General features: G+C 35.6%; 1 long non-coding RNA gene across 1 annotated transcript; it reads left to right on the forward strand.

Moving 5' to 3' along the window:
• The first annotated feature begins 21,665 nt into the window (after window positions 1–21,665).
• On the forward strand, window positions 21,666–22,156 carry LOC122041055. Its single transcript, XR_006128790.1, has 2 exons — window positions 21,666–21,748; window positions 21,846–22,156. It is a non-coding gene; the product is annotated as an uncharacterized LOC122041055 (long non-coding RNA).
• The last annotated feature ends 939 nt before the right edge of the window (window positions 22,157–23,095 follow it).

Raw genomic sequence — 23,095 nt, forward strand, 5'->3', positions numbered from 1 at the left:
ATCTTTAGTCAAATTAAAGTTTTAACTAAGTTAAATTAAAGTTTTAAAGTTAAGTTAGGTTTTAATTAAATTTTAAAGTCAATTCAAGTCAATTTAAACTGAGTTAGAGTAAAGTTAAGGTTTTTAATTATGGTTAAACTTTTATTAAATTATAGGTTATGTTAACTGATAAAGAAATTTGAATGATTTAAATTAAAGTATTAATTAATTTAAGTTCTAAATTAAGAATAACCTAAATTATCAATTAAGCTTATATTGTAATTAAATTTAAGTGTATGTTAAATTTTAATTAAATTGAGTTGAATTCAGTATAATGTTTAGAGTTTAATTCAATTAAGGTATAATTTTTTACTTATTAATTATTAATTAAGTTTCAAGTTTAAATGAATAGAATTTTAATTGATTTAGTTATGAGTTTAATTAAGATTTAATTTTAAGTTTAATTAATTTAGAATTTTATAATTTTTTTATATTATAGATTTAATTAAAGTTACTTTAGATTTAAATAAATTTAGCTTTAGTTAAAATATACATTTTTTTAAAGTTTAATATGATTATTTAATTTTGAATGAATAATTCATAATTAATTTATATTAGTTTTTCTTTTAAGTTATATTTAATAAATGTTTTAGTATAAGTTTTAATAAAATTTCTAAGTTTTAGTTAAGTGTTTATGTTTTAAATAATATTTTAAAAGATTTAAAATAATTTTTAAAATAATATCTTTAAAAATATTTTTAAAATGATTTTTAATCTAAATTTCAAATGATTTTAAAATGTTTTTAACATAATTTTTTAAAAGATTTAAAAATATTTTAAACTAATACTTAAAAGATTATTAAAATAATTTTTAAAATAGTTTAAACTATTTTTAAAATATTTTAAACTATTTTAAAAATATTTTTTGGATAGTTTCAAACTGATTTTTGAAATAATTTTTTAAAAGATTTTAAAAAATATTTTTAAACCAATTTTTTAAAATATTTTTAAAACATTTTGAAACTAAATTTTTGAAAAAAAATTTAGAATATTTTGAAAATAATTTTTAAAATAATTTTTAAAAAATTTTAAACTAATTATTTTTAAAAATTTTAAAAATAGTTTTTGAAATAATTTTTAAAATATTTTTAAAATATTTTTTATCTAAATTTTTAAAATATTTTAAAAAGAATTTTTAAGATATTTTAAAACTAATATTTTGGAAGAGTTGAAAAAAATTGAATAGTTTTTTTTAAAATATTAGGTTTATAAAATAATTTTTAATAGATTTGTAAAATAATTTTTAAAATAATTTTTTTGAATTAGTTTTTAAAATAATTTTCAATAGATTTCTATAATAATTTTAAAAATATTTTTAAAATAATTCTTAGTTTCTTTGATTAAGTTAATTAAGTTAAAGTTTAATTAAGTTGAATTTTTACTAGACCCAATTATATTGATTGGAAGAGAAACTTGGACAATGTCTTAACAGCTGAAGGCTACAAGTTTGTACTTTTTGAGATCTGTCCAAGCTTGTCTAATAGTGATTCTAGTGAAGAGGAGATTGAGTGTCATAAGAAATGGGTCAGGGCAAATGAGATGGCGCGGTGTTACATTCTGGCTTCTATGTCAAATGTACTGCAACATCAACATCAGGCCATGCCTACTCCTTATGACATGATGCGCAATCTCAAGGAACTCTTCGGACACCAGAATCGGGCTGCTAGGCAACATGCTATGAGAAATTTGATGACAACCACCATGATTGAGGGGACACCCGTAAGGGATCATATCCTCAAAATGATGGCTCATTTAAATGAGATAGAAATCCTTGGGGCTGAAATCGATGGGGATCATATCATTCTCCAAACACTGCCAAAAAGTTTTGAGCAGTTCCACTTGAACTACAACATGAACAAAAGGGTTTATTCGTTGGCGAAACTTCTAACAGAACTTCAAGCAGCAAAAGGGTTATTTCGTCAGAGCTCTCAAATTCACTGTCACGCCCCCAGAGGAGTCCCTGTCTGAAGAAATTTCGGCAACACCTCCCCTGTATAGGTGACAATCTGAAGCATTTCTACAGACATAATATACATTAGTCACAGGCGGCTAGAATATACACACAACCACGCAGTTATATATATATATATCATCAGCCCACACGGCTGAAACAAAACCAACACAACTGAAAATGACAGAAACCCAATACAAACCAAAGCACAAAAACTGCTAGCCGGCTAGGCTCACACCACACAACCAAAACAACACTCCGGATACAAAATCGGAATACAAAGCTAAGTACACAAATACATATACCAAAAATAACAATAAACAAAGGCAGAGACAGGTCTTCTGATGTGACGTGGAGACCGGCAAGCAAGATACTCCAAGCGACTCCATAAACAACCTGGTACCTGAAAAAGATAGTGTCCACGGGGGTGAGTTCAACAACTCAGCAGATACCTAGTTGGCATGTATAGTAAACTATAACAAATAGTAATAACTATGGAGTACAATCTCCTGAACAAAAGAAGGTAATGCATAATAGAAAAGGATGAAGAGTACTGTACTCACCAGGGCCACCGATCAGAATAATCAGGTCGTCAGACCGGAAGTGTCATAAATCCTGTATGCATGTCAAACATATGCATCCATTCAAATGCAGCATATAAGTGCAGCAAACACAAGCAGTAAATGCATAAATGCGTATGATACCAATGATGCGTCCTGGTCACCCCTGACGCCAGTTAGTCATCTCATACACAATGGTGAGACCGAGTGGGTAGGGCTGTGACAACCGTGCACTCTACCATCACTACACCTGATGAGTGACTGAGTGGACGAGATGCTGTTGGAGTACTCTTGTCCTCTGACCCCAAATTATAAATGGGGAGCTCAATGCTCTCATCTCCCGGTACACGATGATGGGGAGGTATCTCTGCCGGCTACCACGCTGAGTCACCTGACCAACAGAGCCAAATAGAGTCCACCGTCTGCCGGCTACCACGCTGCTACACTAAATGCCAGCGGAACTGTCTGCCGGCTACCACGCTGAGTCACCTGACCAACGGAGCCAAACAGCAGAACCGCCACACACCTGCCTAATATACCACTAATCCATGAGTGGTGGTGTGTGCAGTACATGTAACTGGCTATGTGCTCAACCATAGTGGAGCCGACAATCGCGCAGCATGCAATCATGATGCATAACACTAAGCATAGAAATAAACTGATCAGCATAACCATATCCATATATATAAAATGAGTATCGTAATATCGATGGTCAAATACGAAGAACTAAAGTACACAAGTCAGATAGGATATCAAAAACCTAGGTTCTGAACATAACAAGCATGGTATGTCACTACCTCACTGAGCATATATATAATCATATGGGTACTAGCATAAAATGCATAATAGGTGAGCAAACAAGCATGTAACGAGTATCCGGTAGTGACGTACCGAAACAAGGACGAACATAATTATTACTAAAGGTTATAACCTACTAGACATATCAACAAGACATATCAAAAAGATAAGTCAAGGTACCCGCCTCAAATATCGCGCGTGCCAAAGGAAATCCTAGGTAAGGCAACTCGTCGCAAATCAGAGTCCTGTAATACATGATATCCAGATTTAGATAATTACATATAAATTAATTAGCTAAATCAAATCCCCGAGAAATTAACCTAAATCCACATCCAATTATAAACCCTAATTGGATCATCTAACTCCTCAATCGATTCTAACAAATCCATTTGAATTAGGACTTACAATAAGCCTAATCAATCATAGCATCTTACCCAAATTCACAGTCGAAAAGATTGCTGCCGGAATGATGTAGCTACTGCTGGAAACACCACAGCTCTTGCCGGACACCTCTTCATTGCCCGGATCCAAAAAGGAAACACCCAATCAACACAATACCGAGATGAGGTACACAAATCGCCACCAGAAAGCGTACCCACTGACCTTATGTCTGCTTACAGCCACTGCTTATCCACAGCTAGGGATCGTAACTGCTGGAAATCCTCGGAAGAACACAACTACTCTTGTTGGAAACCTCCGCATTGCCTAGACAAAAGAGGATCAGAGAAACCACTATAAAGTTTATTTACTACCAAAAATCCAGTAGCAACATTATCTATCCAAAACATACCAAATGCCAACAACTTAGACCAAGCAAACCTCCTCCTTTAAAAACCCTCAACTGAACCAAGATCAGCCGTAGCAGATTGAAAGCCCAAATCTGCTATATAAACCAAATCCAGACAATTATCAATTCCTCCACAATAAAATCTGCGAAAACAGAGTCACAACCTACCTCAAATCCATATCAATGAGGGGAAGAAGAATTCGGCATCTGGAACTAGCACTGTGGCACTGCCCAAAGCTAGGGCCCGTGAGTTCTTGCCAACAAACAGAGATAGATTGGTTCTAGGCTCGTGGCATCTTCAGCCTGGAGGGTCGGAGGGAAAGTCGACGATGCTAGGGCACAGCACAGTAGACCCCAAGCTGGCAATGAACTTAGGGCACGGTTAAGCAAGAGGAGAGGAGAGCGGCTGACGATCGGATTTGCACCGAATCGATCCAAGGGCGTCGACGTTGGGGAGGAGATGAAAGGTGGAGGCTCGGCACCAAAACCTCTCCTTCGCCGAAGATAACTCCGAAAGGGAGGTCGAAGCTTGGCCGGCGGTAGAGATGGATCAAAGATTGGCGTCGCGTCAGCCAGAGGAATGAAATCGGGCATCGGCGCCTAGAGAGGAAGATCTAGGGCTTTTCCTTGGCTTGTCGTCGGCCGGCGAGGATGGATTGGCCAAGAGGAGGAACCGGCAATGCTCTCGTGGTGGTTAGGGCAGAAGATCGGGAGAAGAAAGCTCGACGTCGGCGCATGGATTCGGCGGGGGAAGAAGGAAATAAGAAAAAAAAGAAAAGAAAAATGTATTTATAAATAAACATTTCCTCACTTAAATGGGTAGCCCAAACAGGCTTTTCCCGGGGCCCTATTTTATCCCCGTAAACTCGTCCATACGAGCTCCGAAAAATTCTCGAAAAATTTTCAAAAATTCCGGAAAAATCCCTTATCATTATTCGCTAATTTTCAGTATTTTACATTCACATTGCTAAAAATGTTTTTGCTTCTGAAATGAAAGGTAGAAAGAAGAAAAAGAAACAAGTTGGTTCAGCAAAGAAAGTGAATTGATCTCTAGGGACTAGACCGAAAGCAGTTGTGAAGAAGCCGAAGGGCAAGTGCTTCACATGCAAGCAGTCTGGACATTGGAAGGTGGACTGTCCTCATAGAAAGGAGAATAATAAAGGTATATCTTATTCTCTAGTAGTTGAAACATGTTTAGTGGTGTTATCTACCAGTACCTGGTGTGTAGATACGGGAGCCACTGATCATGTCTACAATTCATTGCTGGGGTTCTAGGAAACTCGACGACTACATGAAGGGGAGATTACCATCTACATGGGCAATACTACGAAAGTGTCGGTTGTTGTAGTGGGAGATGTTTATTTGTCTTTTGATAGGAATAAAATATTGATTTTGAGAAATTATATTTATGTACCAAGTTTTAGAAAGAACTTAATTTCAGTTTCTAAACTCTTTATGGATGGATATTCTGTTTCTTTTGATGATAAAGTAGTTGTCAAGTAAAATAGGGAAGTTATCTGTTCTGGTACATTGGTTGGTAATTTGTATACTCTAAATCCAATAACTCCCACAATGCAATAAATGAAAATTAATAACGCATCTTCTAATTCTAATAAGAGAAAGCAACTTTCGGAAATGAACCAAACATATCTTTGGCGTCTAAGGCTAGGTCATATTAACTTAAGTAGGATTTAAAGGTTAATAGCTGATGGACCTTTGGGTTCATTAGTGGTGGAAAATTTTCCAACCTGCGAATCTTGCTTGGAAGGAAAAATGAACAAGAGACCTTTTAAGGCCAATGGGTATAAAGCCAAAGATGTATTGGAATTAATTCATTCTGATTTGTGTGGACCTATGACTATCTAGGAAAGAGGTGGTTTTGAATAATTTGTCTCTTTTATAGACGACTATTCGAGATACGGGTACATTTACTTGATGCGCCGTAAGTCTGAGTACTTTGATAAGTTTAAATAGTACAAGGCTGATGTGGAGAAACGTCATGGTAAAAGTATCAAGACACTATGGTCTGATCGTGGTGGCGAGTACCTCTTAGAAGAGTTTCAGAGTTACTTTTCAAATACTGGGATTCAATCCCAACTGTCTACACCTGGTACACCCCAATAGAATGGTGTGGCAGAACAAAGAAATAGGACTCCTATGGAAATGGTTAGATCAATGATGAGTTATTCAGAATTACCAAATTCATTTTGGGAAATACTCTAGAAACGACAGTGTACATTCTGAACTTGGTACCTTCTAAGTCAGTACCCTCTACTACCACAGAATTATGGAATGAGCGTAAGCCTAGTCTGAAGCATATTCTGATTTGGGATAATCCAGCACATGTGCTGAAGGAAGACACTGATAAATTGGAATCATATACAGAAGTTCGCTTGTTTGTGGGTTATCCTAAAGGAACGAAAGGTGATTTATTTTATAGTCCTAAAGATCATAAGGTCATTGTTAGCACCACTGCCTGATTTTTAGAAGAGGACTATATAATGAACCACAAGCCCATGAGTAAAATTGTTCTTGAAGAAATAAGAGAAGACACGTCTACCTTACTACCGATGGTACAAGATGAGATACCACAAGAAACTACAACACGTGTCACAAATGATGCACAATTACAAGCAGTGCCACGTCGTAGTGGGAGGGTTGTTCGACAACCTGATAGATTCATATTTTTGAGAGAGTCTTCGAACTTGATCCCTGGTAAACATGAACCTGATCCCTACACATATGATAAAGCACTCCAAGATAAAGATGCTGCATCTTGGCAAAGTGCAATGAACTCTGAAATAGAATCTATGTATTCTAATCTGGTCTAGGAACTTGTAGAACCACTGAATGGTGTAAAATTTATTGGGTGTAAGTGGGTCTACAAAAGAAAAAGAAGGATAGACAGAAAGGTGGAAACCTTCAAAACAAGGCTTGTTGCAAACGGGTATACTCAGAAAGAGGGAATCAATTATGAGGAAACATTTTCACCGATAGCCATGCTTAAGTTTATCCAGATTCTTTTATTTATTGCCGCTCAGATGGATTATGAGATTTGGCAAATGGATGTCAAGATAGCTTTTTGTAATGGAAGTTTTGAAGAAAATATCCATATGAAGCGACCAGAGGGATTCATTGCGAAGGGCAAAGAGCATCTTGTATGTAAGCTCAATCGGTCTATTTATGAACTGAAGCAAGCTTCGACATCATGGAACATCTGGTTTAATGAAGTGATCCAGTCTTATGGATTCATTCAGTGTCCGGATGAGTCTTTTGTATACAAGAAGAGTGACGAAAACGTAGTGGTATTTCTTGTTCTATATTTAGATAACATTTTGCTCATTGGCAACAATACCAAAGTATTGTCAGACGTTAGGGTATGTTTGTCTAGACAGTTTGATATGAAGGACTTAGGAGAATTTGGACATATTCTTGGGATCAAAGTAATTAGGGATCGCAAGAAAAGAATGTTGTGCTTATCCCAAGCTTCATATATCGATACTATCCTAGCTCGTTTTAGCATGCAAAACTCCAAGAAATGTTTTCTACCTTTTCGGCATAGAGTACCTTTATCTAAAGAGATGTGCCCTAAAATATCAAAGGAGATAGAGGGCATGAAGGCAGTTTCTTATGCTTCGGCTGTAGGAAGCCTAATGTATGCAATGTTATGTACGAGACCGGATATTTGTTTTGCTATTGGCATGGTTAGCAGATATGAAAATAATCCAGGACAGGGACATTGGACTGTCGTAAATCATATATTAAAGTACCTGAGAAGGACTAGAGATTATATGCTGATTTACCAGGCAGATGATTTTCTCCCTATGGGTTACACGGATTCGAACTTCCAATCAGATAGGGACAATAGTAAGTCAACCTCAGGGTATGTGTTTACTTTGAGAGGTGGAGCCATAACATGGAGGAGTGCTAAGCAGAAATACGTTTCAGACTCACCATCGAAGCTGAGTATGTGGCAGCCTCTGAGGTAGCGAAAGAAGTTGTATGGCTCAGAAACTTTTTAATGGACTTAGATGTGATTCCTGGTTTGCCCAAAATTATCACAATTTATTGTGACAATAGTGGTGCAATAGCAAACTCAAAGGAATCACAAGCTCATAAGGCTACTAAACACATTGAGCGCAAGTACCACCTGATACGAGACATCGTAAAGCGAGGAGAAGTTGTTGTCGCCAAAATTGCATCAAAAGATAACCTGGATCCTTTCACTTAGGCCCTTCAGGCGAGAGCTTTTGATGGCCATGTTGAGGGGATGGGAATTAGATGTATGGCAGCATATATGGTAGCATAGTCATTTAGTATAAGTGGGAGATTGTTAGGATGTATACTAAAAGCCTAGCTTTTTGTATGAACATTTATTTTGAAATGAAAATCACATTGGTCAAATGTTTACATTTAGTAAAATGTAGTTGTCCATTTAATTTATATTGTAGATAACATGGTGTGTGGTGTCACACAGAAGATCATGTTATCAGTTCCTTATAAATTATAAATAGTAGCTCACAACCAAGATGGATTGGGACAAACCATTGGAATGGTTGTAGTGTAATTTGGTACTAGTTTATCTTGACTATAAAATTACACTAGTACACTATGTGTGTATTGAGTATGACCATTTGAGGTTGTTCCTTTTATACTGACTGCATAAAAGAATATAACCTCTATTATTATCGATGTGAGTATTCTTAATCCCGATATAATAACAAGCACATATACTTAGTATTTATTTCTTTAATTTATCAATGGGTGAGATTTATTCGTTAAATCAATAGGCACGATAAGTTGGAAAATAATATTATTTATATGGTGTGTTGTTGATTATAGAAGGAAACTATGTCCTAGTTATCTTGGTTGATGATGTCCCTTTGAGGAGCTCATAGGATTGTCATGTAAACCCTGCAGGTGGACTTAGTCAGACATTACAATGGAGTTGAGTGGTACAACTCTTGGAGCTAGATATTAATTAAGTGAGTTGTCAGTAACTCATTTAATTAATGGACAATCGATATCTTAAACACAGGGAGATTAATGCCCTCATAATAAGAAGGAGCCCATAATGTAATATGGGATTGGTGTGATAGTTCAATAATAACTATTTAGTTGTATGAGTTATTATTTATGAACTTGAGTTGAGTGTTCGGGTCGAACACAGGAAGCTCAAGCTCATCGGGAGGTCAAAATCAATTCCTCCTCTCGGTCCCTGCTGTAGCCTCTATAAAGACTCGCATTCACCCGTTTTGATTTTGCTTCTTACCCAAATGAGGGGCTAGCCACATCTTTGCTTAGTGCCCAAGCAAGGGGCCGACCAAGCCTTACTTAGTGCCCAAAATGTGGGTCGGCCAAGCCTTGTTTGGTGTCCAAGCAAGGGGCCGGCCATACCACATAGGAGAAGAGAAAAAGGAAGTTTTTATTAAAACAAAACTTTATTAAAATCTTTCCTTTTATATCTATCAATGGATTAAAAGAGAGATTTTAATTTTTATTAAAATCTTTTCTTTTTTGTAGTTATCTACAATGGTTAAAAGAGGGATTTTAATTTTGTTAAAATCTTTCCTTTTTTGCAGTTATCTATAATGATTAAAAAGCAAGATTTTAATTTTGTTAAAATCTTTCCTTTTTTGTAACCATCCATAGGAATAAAAGGAAGATTTTATTTAAAACAAAATTTTGTTATAATCTTTCCTTTTATAGCTATTTACAATGGTTAAAAAGATACTTTTTAATTTTGTTAAAATCTTTTCTTTTTTGAAACCATCCACAATAGTAAATAAAATAAAAATTTTATTAAAAACTTTCCTTTTTTGCATTCACCATGGATTATAAAAGAGAGGTACATGGTGCCTTATGGGGTAACACACAACCTAAGTCTCCTCTTCTATTCCTTGGTGGTCGACACCCCTCTCTCTATTCTTTCCTTGCTTTCCTAGGGTCGGCCCCTATTTTATCTATTTTTCTTCTCATCTTGCTTGTGGCCGAAACCTTGCTTGAAGGGAAACAACATAAGGGCTGGCGATTCACTTGGAGGAGAATAAGAAGAAGAGAGGAAGGCTCCCTATTGTGGCATCCCTTGGTGGTCGGAACCTTGGAAGCAAAGAAAGGTTTGTGTGTCTTCATCTTGGTAGATCATCGTCCACACGAGGTCCAATAAGAGGAGAGGAATACAACAGAAGATCAACAGGTCTTTAAGATACAAAGAAAGGTATAACTAATTATTTATTTCCGCTGTATAATTAGTTTGTGTTCTTTGTATGGATCCTGAAATACCAACACAAGAGGCTATCAATTTTATGTTTCGATTTTGTGTTTCAATTATATTTCTATTGTGGTCTCTATAGTTAAACCTAAGGTTACTGTAAGAAGTTTAAATATTCAATTTCTTTGAAAGGCTTTGTCTAGGAAGTGGTTGATGATCCCATACCCAAGAAGGTCGAGTGTCTCACCATGTTTAACCTTGAAGCCAATCTTTAAAATAGATATTTAATCAACTTCTGTAATATGGTTTAACTTCTGAACAACACATAGGTTGAACTTGGAGTAAAAATGTTAAGTTCCGTATCCAATCCAAGTTTAACTTCTGAAGAACAACTTGGATTAATAATGTTAAGTTTCGTTTGCAATCCAAGTTTAACTTCTGTAGAGCACATGGGCTACTAGGAAAAGTCCTGTTCTTGTACAAATTTTTGTACAGGGGAAACAGAATGAAATTCCAAGTAGCACCCAACAATTGGTATCAGAGCTAGTTTCTGCCTTTTTATGTTTGGTTTTCAGTTAAATTGTGCACTGTTCATACATTAATTTAGGCAGGATAATAGTAGGATGTGCAAATAGATTAACTCTGTGGTTGCTTGCAGGCATCCTAGTTCCAACTATTATGGTCATATTGTATTTGTGTGTGATTGGACCCTCGGGCAGGTCGAGGGCATTTTATGTGTGTGCATGATTGTAATTATTAAATACAACAGGAGCTGTATTAGTTTTAGGATTTTACATTCTGTTCGATTTAGATTACATGTACAATGTCTTTTGGAATACAGGATTGATAAATGTAAAATTTTATTTTTATCACGAATCGTATCCTTACGAGGCGTGGAGCTATTTGAGGACCAGAGGCGCAGTGGAAAAGGAAGCAAGATAGATGCGACGACATGACCCGATGGTGGCGGCTAGGGTTGGTGGCACATGGAGGACAGCTATGGATAAGGCCATAATAGTTGAAAAATTATTTTTCATATTTATTGTCTTTTATGTTGTTTATATGTGCTGTGTGAATGTTAAAATTCCGCGTTTTAAATAACTAAGTGGGAGAGGAATTATTTAAAATCTACGGTCTCCATTACTGGTTTGTAAGTGATACATTCAAACTTGTGCGTTAGCTCTGAGTGTCTTCCTCCACATCAGATGAGTTTGTTTGCGGATCACTAGATCAAACTTCCTTTATGGATGATTATAAGAAATTATTTAGGTTTGTGTGATCTTCTCCTTTTGAAGGGGCACAATCCTATTTAATGGATTAAGTATCAAGTAATGGTATACACTTAGGCGCATTTAATAGTATCCTCCCCATCGGAGTCACTGCTATTATTTGTGTGACCGAAGAAAAACCAACTATTAATTTTATTTGTCATAAAGTTAGGTTGACAAGATAATAATATTAATGGCTAAAACCCCCTCTTATAAATGTTTGAATTTGTATTCATCCACACTATCGTGGCATACAAAATTCACGATGTTTTGAGGTGTTGGTGAATTTAAATGATATTTTTTGAGGAATCAATATTATTTTAAATTCTTAAGTTTTGACTAAATATTTTGTGATTCTTAGGATTTCAAATGACCTTCAATCCTCTTGTTGTTATATTGAAAGAGAACAAACTTACTAGACCCAATTATATTGATTGAAAGAGAAACTTGGACATTGTCTTAACTGTTGAATGCTACAAGTTTGTACATTTTGAGATCTGTCCAAGCTTGCCTAATAGTGATTCTAGTGAAGAGGAAATTGAGTGTCATAAGAAATGGGTCAGGGCAGATGAGATGACGCGGTGTTACATTTTGGCTTCTATGATAAATGTACTACAACATTGACATTAGGCCATGCCTACTGCTTATGACATGATGCACAATCTTAAGGAACTCTTCGGACACCAGAATCGGGCTGCTAGGCAACATGCTATGAGAAATTTGATGACAACCACCATGACTGAGGGGACACCCGTAAGGGATCATATACTCAAAATGATGGATCATTTAAATGAGATAGAAATCCTTGGGGCTGAAATCGATGGGGAAATCTAGGTCGATATCATTCTCCAAACACTGCCAAAAAGTTTTGAGCGGTTCTGCTTGAACTACAACACGAACAAAAGGGTTTATTCGTTGGCGAAACTTTTGACAGAACTTCAAGCACCAGAAGGGTTATTTTGTCAAAGCTCTCAAATTCACTTTGCTGAAAACGTTTCTGCTTCTAAACCGAAAGGTAGAAAGAATAAAAAGAAACAAGTTGGTTCAGCAAAGAAAGTGAATCAATCTCTATGAACTGGACCGAAAGCAGTTGTGAAGAAGCCGAAGGGCAAGTGCTTCACATGCAAGCAATCTAGACATTGGAAGGTGGACTGTCCTCGTAGAAAGGAGAACAATAAAGGTATATTTTATTCTCTAGTAGTTGAAACATGTTTAGTGGTGTTATCTACCGGTACCTAGTGTGTAGATACGGGAGCCACTGATCATGTCTGCAATTCATTGCAGGGGTTCCAGGAAACTCGACGACTACATGAAGGGGAGATTACAATCTACATGGGCAATACTACGAAAGTGGCGGTTGTTGTAGTGGGAGATGTTCATTTATCTTTTGATAGGAATAAAACATTGATTTTGAGAAATTATCTTTATGTACCAAGTTTTAGAAAGAACTTAATTTCGGTTTCTAAACTCTTTATGGATGGATATTCTGTTTCTTTTGATGACAAAGTAGTTGTCAAGAAAAATAGGGAAGTTATCTATTCTGGTACATTGGTTGGCAATTTGTATACTCTAAATCCAATAACTCCCACAATACAACAAATGAAAATTAATAACACATCTACTAATTCTAATAAGAGAAAGCAACCTTCGGAAATGAACCAAACATATCTTTGGCATCTAAAGCTAGGTCATATTATCTTAAGTAGGATTCAAAGGTTAATAGCTGATGAACCTTTGGGTTCATTAGTGGTGGAAAATTTTTCAACTTGCGAATCTTGCTTGGAAGGAAAAATGACCAAGAGACATTTTAAGGAATTGGTTCATTCTAATTTCTGTCGACCTATGACTATCCAGGCAAGAGGTGGTTTCGAATATTTTGTCTCTTTTATAGACGACTATTCGAGATATGGGTACATTTACTTGATGCGCCGTAAGTCTGAGTACTTTGATAAGTTCAAAGAGTACAAGGCTGATGTGGAGAAACGTCATGGTAAAAGTTTCAAGACACTACGATCTAATCGTGGTTGCGAGTACCTCTTAGGAGAGTTTAGGAGTTACTTAACCGAGGTCGGGATTCAATCTCAACTGTCTGCACCTGGTACACCCCAACAGAATGGTGTGGCAGAACAAAGGAATAGGACTCTTATGGAAATGGTTAGATCAATGATGGATTATTCAGAATTACCAAATTCATTTTGGGGATATACTCTGGAAACGATAGTGTACATTCTGAACTTGGTACCTTCTAAGTCAGTTCCCTCTACTACCACAGAATTATGGAATGAGCGTAAGCCTAGTCTGAAGCATATTCTGATTTGGGATAATCCAGCACATGTGCTGAAGGAAGACACTGATAAATTGGAATCACGTACAAAAGATCACTTGTTTGTGGGTTATCCTAAAGGAATGAAAGGTGATTTATTTTATAGTCCTAAAGATCAGAAGGTCATTGTTATCACCAATACATGATTTTTAGAAGAGGACTATGTAATGAACCACAAGCCCATGAGTAAAATTGTTCTTGAAGAAATAAGAGAAGACACGTCTACCTTAGTACCAACGGTACAAGATGAGATACCATAAGAAACTACAACACGTGTCACAAATGATGCATAATTACAAGCAGTGCCACGTCGTAGTGGGAGGGTTGTTCGGCAACCTGATAGATTCATGTTTTTGGAAGAGTCTTTGAACTTGATCCCTGGTAAACATGAACCTGATCCCTGCACATATGATGAAGCACTCCAAGATAAAGATGCAACATCTTGGCAAAGTGCAATGAACTCTGAGATAGAATCTATGTATTCAAATCAGGTGTGGGAGCATGTAGAACCACCAAATGGTGTAAAAGTCATTAGATGTAAATGGGTCTATAAAAGAAAAAGAAGGGCAGACAGGAAGGTGGAAACCTTCAAAACAATGGCTTGTTGCAAAAGGGTATACTCAGAAAGAGAGAATTGATTATGAGGAAACCTTTTCCCTGGTAGTCATGCTTAAGTCTATCCGGATTCTTTGATCTATTATCGCTCATATGGATTATGAGATTTGGCAAATGGATGTCAAGATAGCTTTCCTTAATGGAAGTCTTGAAGAAAATATTCATATGAAGCAACCAGAGGGATTCATTACGAAGGGCAAAGAGCATCTTGTATGTAACCTCAATCGGTCTATTTATGGACTGAAGCAAGCTTCGAGATCGTGGAACATCCGGTTTAATGAAGTGATCCAATCGTGGAACATCCGGTTCAGTGTTCGTATGAGTCTTGGGTATACAAGAAGAGTGACGGAAACGTGGTGGTATTTCTTGTACTATATATAGATGACATTTTGCTCATTAGCAACAATGTAAAAGTATTGTCAGACGTTAGGGTATGGTTGTCCAAACAGTTTGATATGAAGGACTTGGGAGAATGTGGTCATATTCTTGAGATTAAAGAAATAAGAGATCGCAAGAAAAGAATGTTGTGCTTATCCCAAGATTCATACATCGATAATATCCTAGCTCATTTTAGCATGCAAAACTCCAAGAAAGGGTTTCTACCTTTTCAGCATGGAGTACCTTTATCAAAAGAGATGTGTCCTAAAACATCAAAGGAGATAGAGAACATGAAGGCAGTTCCTTATACTTCGGTTGAAGGAAGCCTAATGTATGCAATGCTATGTACGAGACTGGATATCTGTTTTGATGTGGGCATTGTTAGCAGATATCAAAGTAATCCAGGACAGGGACATTGGACTGCCGTAAAGCATATATTAAAGTACCTGAGAAGAACTATAGATTATATGTTGATTTACCAGGCAGATGATTTGCTCCCTGTGGGTTAAAAGGATTTGGACTTCCAATTAGATAGAGACAATAGTAAGTCAACCTCAGGGTATGTGTTTACTTTGAGAGGTGGAGCCATAACATGGAGGAGTGTTAAGCATAATAGAGTTTCAGACTCCACCATGGAAGCTGAGTATGTGGCAGCCTCTGAGGTAGCAAAAGAAGTTGTATGGCTCAGAAACTTTTTAATAGACTTAGATGTGATTCCTGGTTTGCCCAAAATTATCACAATTTATTGTGATAATAGTGGTGCAATAGCAAACTCAAAGGAATCACAAGCTCATAAGGCTACTAAACACATTGAGCGCAAGTACCACCTGATACGAGACATCGTAAAGCGAGGAAAAGTTGTTGTCGCCAAAATTGCATCAAAAGATAACCTGGATCCTTTCACTTAGGCCCTTCAAGCGAGAGCTTTTGATGGCCATGTTGAGGGGATGGGAATTAGATGTATGGCAGCATATATGGTAGCATAGTCATTTATTATAAGTGGGAGATTGTTAGGATGTATACTAAAAGCCTAGCTTTTTGTATGAACATTTATTTTGAAATGAGAATCACATTGGTCAAATGTTTGCATTTAATAAAATGTAGTTGTCCATTTAATTTATATTGTAGATAACATGATGTGTGGTGTCACACAGAAGATCATGTTATCAGTTCCTTATAAATTATAAATAGTAGCTCACAACCAAGATGGATTGGGACAAACCATTGGAATCATTGTAGTGTAATTTGGTACTAGTTTATCTTAACTATAAAATTACACTAGTGCACTATGTATGTATTTAGCAGGACCATTTAAGGTTTTTCCTTTTATACTGACTGCATAAAAGAATATAACCTCTGGGTACTCTTAATCCCAATATAATAACAAGCACATATATTTAGTATTTATTTCTTTAATTTATCAATGGGTGAGATTTATTCATTAAATAAATAGGCCAGATAAGTTGGGAAATAATATTATTTATATTGTATGTTGTTGATTATAGAAGGAAATTGGGTCCTAGTTATCTAGGTTGATGATGTCCCCAAGAGGAGCTCATAAGGATTGTCATGTAAACCCTACAGGTGGACTTAGTCCAACATTACAATGAAGTTGAGTGGTACTACTCTTGGAGCTAGATATTAACTAAATTAGTTGTCAATAACTCATTTAATTAATGGACATTCGATATCTTAAACACAAGGAGACTAATGCACTCATGATAAGAAGGAGCCCATAATGTAATATGGGATTAGTGGGGTAGTTCAATAATAAATTTTTAGTGGTATGAGTTATTATTGATGAACTTGAGTTGGATGTTCGGGTCGAACACAGGAAGCTCAAGCTCATCAGGAGGCCAAAACCAATTCCTACTCTCGGTCCCTATTGTAGCCTCTATAAAGCCTCGCGTTCACCCGTTTTGATTTTGCTTCTTACCCAAATGAGAGATCGGCCACATCCTTGCTTGGTGCCCAAGCAAGGAGTCAGCCAAGCCTTGCTTAGTACCTAAAATGTGGGTCGGCCAAGCCTTGCTTGGTGTCCAAGCAATGGGTCGGCCATACCAAATAGGAGAAGAGAAAAAGGAAGTTTTTATTAAAACAAAACTTTGTTAAAATCTTTCCTTTTATAGCTATCAATGGATTAAAATAGATAATTTAATTTTTATTAAAATTGTTCCTTTTTGTAGTTATCTACAATGGTTAAAAGCGGGATTTTAATTTTCTTAAAATATTTCCTTTTTTTTAGTTATCTACAATGATTAAAAAGAGAGATTTTAATTTTGTTAAATTATTTCCTTTTTTGTAACCATCCATAGGAATAAAGGAAGATTTTATTTATATCAAAATTTTGTTACAATCTTTCCTTTTATAGCTATTTAAAATGGTTAAAATGAGAGTTTTTAATTTTGTTGAAATCTTTCCTTTTTTGAAACCATCCACAATAGCAAATAAAAGAAAAATTTTATTAAAAACTTTCTTTTTTTTCATTCACCAAGGATTATAAAAGAGAGGTAGATGGTGCCTTATGGTGTAACACACAACCTAAGTCTCCTCTACTATTCCTTGGTGGTTGGCACCCCTCTCTCTATTCTTTCCTTGCTCTCCTAGGGTTAGCCCCTATTTTAGCTATTCTTCTTCTCATCTTGCTTGGTGGCCAAAACCTTGCTTGAAGGGAAAGATCATAAGGGATAGAGGTTCACTTGGAGGAGAAGAAGAAGAGAGGAAGGCTCCCTATTGTGTCATCCCTGTTGGTTGGTCCTAAGAAGATCGTACTGGTTCCACTGTACAAAAATTTTGTACAAGTGTCGAATCTTTCCTAAACAACCTATTGTGTTCTTTAGAAATTAAATTAGGAATCGCAAACAGAACTTAACATTATTGATTCAAAATTTAACTTATCTGTTCTTAATGGTTTAGATTTGGATCGCAAACGATGCTTAACATTATTGATCCAAATCCACCTATGTTATAAATTTAATTAAATATTAATTTCTAAAATTGACTTCCAAGTTAAACATGGCAAGGCACTAGGCCTTCTTTGATATGGGAGCAACCACCACTTCCTATACAAAGCCTTTTAAAGAAATTTAATATTTAATTTCCTTATATAACTCTAGGTTTAACCAAAAGGAACAATCAAATCACAAATTCAAAAAACAAAAAAAAAACACAAACTCGAATCACAAATTCTAAACTCTAGAATCGTATGTCTCTTGTGTTTGGAATTTCATACAAAGAAAAAAAACTAGTATGTGCAGAAAATAATTACTAGTTATACCTTCTTTTGTAAGCAAACAACCTCTTGATCTTATACCATATTCCTCTTCTAATCTCGGACGTTGTGCGGGCAACTATCTTCTGAGATGAGAACCACCAAGCTCCTTCTTCTCCAAGCTATAATCGGCCACCACCAATTATCCAAGAGAAGTAGAGGTCCGGCCACCACCACCAAGCTCCAAAGGATGCAAGAACAAAGCCTCCTTTCTCTCCTTCTTCTCCTAGCTAGAACCGGCCACCAACAAGTGCTCCGAGGGAAGGATAATTCAACCACTAAAGAAGAAGAGAAAAGGAAGGAATAGGGTTGGCCACACACCAAGGAAAAGAGGAGGAACTATAGAATAGATGTTGTAAGGTGAAGGTACCTCTACCCCCTCTTTTATATTCCTTGGTCTTGGCAAATAAGGAAATTTAATTGTTATTAAAATTCCATTATATTCCTTGCCTTTGGTTATTAAGGAAAAATTAATTAAATTTTCCTTTTAACCATGCTATGGCCGGCCACATCCCCATGCTCCAAATAAAGAAAGTGTTAAACACAAAATTAAAACTTCCTTATTTGTTTCCGAAAATTTTAAAATTAAAATTTCTCTAATAATTTATCCCTTCATGGTTGGTTATAAAAGGAAATTTTATAAATTAAAATCTTTCTTTTAAACATGCGGTTGATTTCCAAAAAGGAAAGTTATCTCTAAAATTAAAATCTCCTATCAATCTATAAATAAGGAAAGATATCTAATCTTTCTCTTAATCTTTTGTAGAAGACTATAAAAGGAAATATTTAACTTTAAAACTCTCTTTTTAAATCATGAACATGGTTACAAAAAAGGAAAGTTTTATCAAAATTAAAATCTTCCCCTCAATCTACAAATAAGGAAAGATATTAAATCTTTTCTTAATCTTTTGTAGAAGGAAAAATTTAAATTTTAAACTCTCTTTTAAAACCATGGAATCCACATAAGAAAAATTTTAAAATAAAAATCCTTTTAATTTTCTTAGGGTCGGCCACACCATGCTTGGGCTCCAAGCATTGGCTGACCCCTACTTGGCTCAATCTTTGGGTCTTGGTCGGCCCTAGCTTGGGCTCCAAGCTAGCTTGGCCGGCTACCAAAGAGTCACTACAAGAAAATTAGAATTTTACAACACTTAAAAGACAACGTTTTTTTGTAAAAAGCGTTATCTTTTTCTTTTTAACAACGCTTTTAGTGAAAAGCGTTGTCAATTTCTTTATTTTCGTACTAATAGACAATGTTTTTTTAAAAACCGTTGTCTATTGGTGATTTTTATGGGTCAAACACAATACTTTTTGAAAAGCGTTGTCTATTAGTATTTTTTTTAGTATCTACGACAATGATTTTTAAAAAGTGTTGTATATTGTCAAGTCCTCATCTAAATCTGGGATGATCTGAACTGTTGAATGCAACTAAGGAGTAGAAAGACCTAGGTTTCACTTTGGCACCCACCTTTCTCCCAAATCTCTCTTATCGACTCATGCATAATCTTCTTCTCCTGAATCCCTCTCATGCGTATGTACTTGTCTCCTCATCTCATCCCATGCTGCGAGTGGGAGACGGACGCGACGGTTCGAGCGAAGGGCTTCGGGAGAGCTTCGAGCGAAGGAGGAGGGGAGCTTGTGCGTGTGATTCCGGCGAAGGAGAGGCAAGTATTATTCCATGGTAGTTACAAAGTAGAGTTCTCTAGGGTTCCGATCATGATCTTCATGGGATCTGCAAGATTTCTTCGGTTTTAAACGATTGTGTGTTTTTCCACGGCTAGATCGAGTGTTGAACGCAAGCTTTAAGCAAGTTTTCTTCCATTGTAGATATGGGTAGAACTTCTAGGTATGTTGATCCTGGATTTGTGTGTGTGTCGATAATGTTCTTGGTGGTTTCCGTGTTGTAGATCTAATGCAAGTGAACGATTTTCGGTGTTCTGTCGAGTTACACTGATGATTTTTGCTCGATGAGCACGGATGTTTCCTGGATTGTTCGTTGGATCTGGATAAGTTGTTATGGATGTCTTCTGTCGGGTTTTGTACGCACTTGGAATATCTTTTTGAATAGTGATAGATTAGAATGATTGAAATGTGCAAACTTGCATTTGGAATTTTAGAATTTGTTCATATGATTTAGGCATGTATTCTTTTGTATTCTTTAAATGTTTGATTGGTGCATACTCTACTTGAAATCTTGTACATGCTCTAATTAAATTCCAGATCCTATTCATGTGTTTAGTTGAGCAAGTATTTTAGTTGTTCTCTTGGATTACTTAAAAGATGCAGACAATATGGAAATTTTTGGATGAAACAAGTGCATGATGTACATATGTAACTAGCCTGTAAGATAATACCCAGATCATTATGTTCCTTTTGTATTTGTACACATGAAGCAGTAGGTTATCTTCTGTTCCAATATCTATTTAGTTTCAAGATACGGATTACTACAATATGTGTTATCTCTAGATTATTAGTTACATTTGCCTTGTACATGGTAGCATAAGTTTGAGTTGCTTCAATGACTGTTAACTTTAAGTCTCGGTTTTCTTCAGTAAAAGTTTAATGATTTAGTTGAGAATTCCTGTTGTTGCCATATAATTAAAAGATGTTGTGATCTGAAATGTTATGGGCATTGCTGTAATTTCTTTTAGTGTAAATGCCTTATCTGGATTTGCAGTGGGGTGTTAGTACTTATGAACAAGGTAAAGGTGTGAATGCTGTAATTGGATGATAAATGTTCTCATGAAGCTCTAAATGTCCTAATTCAAGTGTAGATGTAAATTGAAATGGTTACTGCCTTAGCTTTGGATTGATTGATAAGGTTGATTGCTCCAGATTATTGTTTCATGTATTTGTTTGTTGACTAGGAATGTATCCGTATAACTCATGTTTCATGTATGGATTGGCATTAGTTAGGAGAAGCTTAGTGTGTGAGGTGACTACGGAAACAAGTTCACCACACCTGAGTGTCTGTTTAGATAAAGGTTGGGTAGTATTTCCATATGATGTTGTAGAAATGGGTGGAACCACGTGTTGCTGTAGTAATTAATTGTTAACTGTGCTTAGAGTAATCTTTCCATTCTTGATGCTTGAATGTTGGATTAGGAATAAAGGTGCTTTCACCTAAATTATTTCAACTAGTATCAATGTTTCATATCAAATCTTAAACTCATGATTTTACAATCAGCTTGTAATCCAAGCACACAGGTTGTTGTCCAAGTCTATGTATATTGGTTATGACCAACTGACTTAATAGTTATAGTCTTTTCAAACTTGTTGTATCACATTTGTCATATTACATTAATTGTGCCCACATGATCTAGTGTGAAAGATATTGCTGATGGGTAATTAAGGATCTTGTGTTTTTATTGGCCTTATTTAAAAGTGAATGAATCATGCTGATTTACAATTTAGTTGGCAATATTTTGTTTTATCTTGTTGATAATTGTATTTTATCTTTCAGATTTTGAAGATACCAAAAGTATGAGACACTCGAATGTAGACAATTGACAATTAAGCTCAATCTATCAATCGTTGTCAACCCATGGTGATTATGATCAATTGTTCTTCATGAGCTGCGCTATTATTCTTTTTTTTTTTTTTTTTTGCAATCTTACTGATATGTTTGTTCTGTAATCTTACAGCAATAGCAACTACATCCGAACCTCAGAGATGTAACTGGGAAGTACTTTGATGAAGAACTATCAAGAAGGCTTTGAGATTTAAGCGAGAAGATGTTAAAGTCAATGAGTAAAAAACATTCAAGTCAAGAGGATAAATAACATCTATCAAGATCCTTTAAATTCATGCAATAAGATGTAGTCACTAGGAGTAGTTTTAAGTATCTCCTAATTAAAATTTCTCTGTATGTGAGTAATTATGTTTGTTATAGAAGTGTAAGGATGATAATTTGTATATTTATCTTGGTTTATTTAATAATATGTTATTGATTGAAGTAGATTTATTTTTATTTATCTTTTATTTGTCTTTGGTATTAAAAGACAATAGTTTAAAACCTCTTGTCTTTTGCTAAAAAAAACAATGCTTTTTTATGTGTTATGAAACTGTTGTCTTTGCTAAAAAATACAACGCTTTTTATGCGTTGTCTTTTAAAAAAAGATAACATCTTTAAAGCGTTGTAAAAGTATTGTCTTTGCCACAAATGACAACGCTTTTAAAGCGTTGTCTTTGATCAGACTTTTAACAACAGTGCTTTTAACAACGCTTTTTCAGCCACATAGACAACGCTTTTAAAGCGTTGTCTATCAGCTTTTTTCTTGTAGTGAGTGGATAAGAAGGTGGGTATAGGTGGGTATAATTCTCTATATACAAGAGGCTATGATAGGGACCGAGAGGAGGAATTAGTTTTGGTCTCCCGATGAAATTAAGCTTCCCGTGTTCGCCCCGAACACCCAACTTAATTTCATAAATAACAATTCATACCACTAAAGAATTATTATTGAACTACCGCACCAATCCCAAATTACATTTTGGGCCCCTTATTATGAGTGTGTTAATCTCCCTGTGTTTAAGATGTCGAATGCCCACTAATTAATTGAGTTACTAACAACTCATTTTAATTAATATCTTAGTCTAAGAGTAGTATCACTCAACCTTATCGTCATGTCGGACTAAGTCCACCTGCAAGGTTTAACATGACAATCCTTATGAGCTTCTCTTGGGGACATTATCAACCTAGATTTCTAGAACATAGTTTTTTCTATAATCAACAACACACACTATAAGTAATATCATTTCCCAACTTATCGGACATTTTGATTTATCGAGTTAAATCTCACCCTTTAATAAGTCAAAGAAATAAATACTAAATATATGTGCTTGTTATTATATTAGGATTAAGAGCACACACTTCCATAATAACTAAAGTCTTATT

The sequence above is a fragment of the Zingiber officinale genome, chromosome 2A, assembly GCF_018446385.1.
Source record: "Zingiber officinale cultivar Zhangliang chromosome 2A, Zo_v1.1, whole genome shotgun sequence".
Taxonomy (NCBI): domain Eukaryota; kingdom Viridiplantae; phylum Streptophyta; class Magnoliopsida; order Zingiberales; family Zingiberaceae; genus Zingiber; species Zingiber officinale.